The 4,313-nt window shown below is 43.8% G+C and overlaps 1 long non-coding RNA gene across 1 annotated transcript; it reads right to left on the bottom strand.

The window, feature by feature from the left end:
- Positions 1-1,945: 1,945 nt before the first annotated feature.
- On the bottom strand, positions 1,946-2,647 carry LOC307223530. Its single transcript, XR_013842129.1, has 2 exons — positions 2,441-2,647; positions 1,946-2,251 (listed from the first exon to the last, which is right to left on the bottom strand). It is a non-coding gene; the product is annotated as an uncharacterized lncRNA (long non-coding RNA).
- Positions 2,648-4,313: the final 1,666 nt, after the last annotated feature.

Genomic DNA, 4,313 nt, shown 5'->3' with positions numbered 1-4,313 from the left:
CTGATAATCCCAGTGGAGAGAAACAAGATGTGAATAAATATGGCTACATGGAGACGATCGCAATGATGATTTTAAAATGACTTCTTGAAACATCCAAGGGACATGATTGTCTTATTTTTTCTCTCTCTCTTCCTGTGGCACATTTCAAGAAATATGGGAGGGAAGGAAAAGAATGGAAGAGAGAGAGCGACGTTTGTGAGACTGCTTTTTGATAGCAGTCTATAGTGAGTACTAGCCTGTGCTAGCCTGCCTGGTATTGTGCAATATGCCTTTAAAAAGCCTACCCTCAGCAGCCAGAAACATCATAGCCAGACACTGGAGAGACCTGTCAGGAGTAAGCATGGACCAATGGTACCAAATAGTATGGGAAACAGCCTTATTAGAAAAACTAATAAACTGAAACTGACATGGGCGTTCAAATGGAAGAAGACACCTTCACCCCAGTATGGCTCCCCTTTATCACATACACAGCCCGACAAGACAACGACAAGAATCCACCAACAGCATACAAATCAATATGGCTAACCTGATTCAAAAACACCCACCCACCACACTCACACACGGAAACAAAGATCACCATAGCCAATCACAAACAAATAACCACACCCTTGGCCAACCCCAACCTCTCTCACCACCAAATGAACACAAGTAAATAGTAAAGAGAACCCGCACAAGCAATGTTGACACAAAACCCCACACATAAAGGAAAATAGAAACATTGCCACCTAACCCAACCGCTACCCACTTCTTTTCCCCTTTTCTTCCTAATGTAACACTAATGTCTCAACAAATGAAACTGATCTGTAGAAAAAGTCACTTGAAAAAAGAGACAGTGCACACACAGTGATACCTCAGGTTAAGAACGTAATTCGTTCTGGAGGTCCGTTCTTAACCTGAGGTACCACTTTAGCTAATGGGGTCTCCCGCTGCCGCCGCATCACCACGTGATTTCTGTTCTCATCCTGAAGTAAAGTTCTTAACCCGAGGTACTATTTCTGGGTTAGCGGAGTCTGTAACCTGAAGCGTCTGTAACTTGAAGAGTCTGTAACCTGAAGTGTCTGTAACCCGAGGTACCACTGTACTTTTGTAAACCAAGAAATCTTTAATAAAAAATATGTTTAAAAAAGCCCAAATCTACATGTGAGAACAGACCCTGAACTTACCTATGCTGTGAGATTTATATGGCCATCCTAAAGATGACAGAAGCTAAGGGCCAATCTAATATGCTGTCTTCTGTAGGAATGCACTTTGGGTGTTTTAAGAGTACGCTTGAAAACTCTGCAGTGTGAACAATAGGTACTGGTTTGGGGGGAAAGCACACAGGGATAACATCACAGAGGTACAACAAAGAGTATAGGGGAGTGGAGATCTGAATCACAATGGACATTTGTGTAGCAGCAGGGAGGAAGGCCTCAAAAGGAAACTCACACTTGCTGAAACCTGTGAGGCTTGTGATCAATATGTGGGTTGACAGAATGTGTATTTTGTGTATTTTCCAGATTCTAAATGACAACATGATATTCCAGGAGATGAAAGAAGAAAGGAAAATGCTCCATGTCCCTCATTTCCTAAGGGAACTGATCCAGGAAATTATTTGTCTCCATATGTAGTTTTTCAACACACTGTCAATTTTCTTTTCCTTCAAGTTTGTATAGGGATCCTTTGATACATAGATCAAGACAGGGATGTATTATGAAAGATGGGGTCCCTAGGAGATGTATGATAAAAAAAAAAACCCCGCTCTGAAGACGTAACAGAGTAAGCTGGTTAAAGTGCAAGTCGCAACACTTGTACACTAATAAATTTCACTAATCCTACAGGCAAAATTTCACTTATCTCTGAAAATAATTGTACTGGAATTCTGTTGTTATCACCATCATTAAGTTGTTGTGGTTCGAGGACCCGACCCCCGCGAAGTGAAATGAAGACACAAGGACACGTGATATAAGGTTAATGGGCTAAAAAAGGCCACAACTTTATTGATTACAGCAATGAAAAGGTATTGGCTTAGGCATTGGATCGAAACAAGTGGGTTTATTCACCAGTAGGTGGAGCCTGTTGATGCTAATCCAACTATAGGCTCACCCCTGCTGTCACCGAGGGTCGTGCCATGGCCTCCCGCCAAGCAGGCATCGGACAGAATACACGACCGCCAGATTCCTTTAACGGAATACCCCTAAAAATTGAAGGCATAGGCGATGGCCACACCTAGCACTTCGACACACCACAACACATTATTCCAATGCCTAACCTACCCACCAATACCACAAAAGTTGTGACGATTGCTATGAGGTAGGCGAAAAAACCAAAAAGCCTAATGCCAAATGGAAAAATTCCTACCAGGCCCCCTGGGCAACCAGGGTGACCAACCTAAGGTCCATAGCAAGGCCAAAGACCTAAGCCCTAACTAAAAGGGAGTGGAGGGTGGGTGACTCGCGACGGGACGACGATGAGGAATGAGGCCAGGGAGAGGCTGGCGCTGCAGCAAAAGGCTGCTGAACACGCCCCCTCCGCGGCACCTGGTTGGGTGGCCTCCGGGGGGGGCGTGAGCGCCAGCCAGGTGAGCTGAAGGCAGGGGGCAACGCCCCCGGCTGGGCGGTGCTCGGGCTCCCGCCCACAACCACTCCCCTCTCTTTCAGGGAGGAGAGTCCTTATCAATATTATTAGTGACTTACGAAAAGAAAGACTGAAATAGATATAAAGCAAGAATTAGACAAGCTGTGATACTCACAATGATATAAAATAGCACATGAAACTCAACAATAGCACATGAAACTCAACACCACACCACTAAAAATGTGCAGGGCATTAATATCCAAAGGCCTGGGCAAATACAAATTTTTTTGCATGGCACCTAAAAACAGATAGCGAAAGCACCAGGTGTGCCTCCCTGAGGAAATCGTCTCACAACTGGAGGGCCACTCTTGAGAAGGCCTGTTCTACCTTCTACCTCTCCTTCAGAATGGGCACACAGAGAAGGGTCTCAGATAAAGAACACAGAGTTCTTATTTTAGAAATGCTGACAAATGTTTCTCTAAATTCCACTGGCACCTCTAGTTAAGAGACTGCCTTGGTGACAGAACACAGGCCTCCATGTTCAATTCATGGCATCTCCAGTTTAATAATCCTTGACTCATTTCACACAGTTGCAAAGGCAATCCTCGGTATATCACCTGCCGTAGGCTCAATATGAAACTGCAGTGGATCTTGGTTGTGGGTGCTCACATGACACATGAGTTTGCAATTAACCTGTTACAATATACAATTTAATGTGGGCAGAGCCAACATGAACCCTCTAGATGTAATCAGATTCCAACTTCCATCAGCCCCAGAAAGCATGGTCAATGAGGATGGGAATTGCATACCCTCCAACATTTCTCCAATGAAAATAGGGATGCCCTATTCCATAATAATAGTAATACTAATAATTTTATTATTTATACCTTGCCCATCTGACTGGGTTGCCCCAGCCACTCTGGGTGGCTTCCAGCATATATAAAAACATAATAAAACCTTAAACCTTAAAAACCTCCCTATACTGAGCTGCCTTCAGATGTCTTCTAAAGGTGGTATAGTTACTCTTCTTCTTCTTCTACTTATCTCCTTGGTTCGGGGGTCGCATAACTCCATGCCCTCCAACATTTCTCCAGTGAAAATAGGGACGTCCCAAGAAAAAAAAAATGGGGCATTCTGGGATCAAATCGAAAACCGGGATGGCTTCTGTAAATCCAGGACTGTCGCTGGAAAATAGGGACACTTGGAGGGTCTGGAATTGTAGTTCAACAACGTCTGATGGCCTTTGCATTGGCTATGCCTGATGTAATCTATAACTACTTGGATTATAAGGAGAATCTGGAAAACCAAAAATCTTATAAAGGTGGAATTAAACAGGCATGGCCAAACTTGGCCCTCCAGCTGTTTTGGAACTGCAAATCCCATCATCCCTAGCTAACAGTGGTCAGGGATGATGGGAATTGTAGTCCCAAAACAGCTGGAGGGCCAAGTTTGGCCATGCCTGCATTAAGGTAAACACAATGCTGCTGTCCAACACCATATGTTGCGTTCTCCCTTCTCTCACTGCGTCATTTGGTTTCTTCATTATCATATTGAGTAGCCAGGTTAGAAGACCCTGAAATTTCAGCACCCAAAGCACCTAGGGGTGCCCCCCAGTGATGTCATTAACCATGACACGTTCTGCATAACCATGGTCACAGACAGCATGTTATACAAATAAAAAAATACGAACAAATGAGCAAAGCAAAGACTTTTAAGAGTCCATGGGAACACATAATATTAACATCAGCATACAATAT

The sequence above is a fragment of the Podarcis cretensis genome, assembly GCF_951804945.1.
Source record: "Podarcis cretensis genome assembly, chromosome: 9".
In the NCBI taxonomy this organism is placed as follows: Eukaryota; Metazoa; Chordata; class Lepidosauria; order Squamata; family Lacertidae; genus Podarcis; species Podarcis cretensis.
The sequence above is the reverse complement of the archived record's forward strand: the minus strand, read 5'-3'. Positions and strand labels throughout refer to the sequence as shown.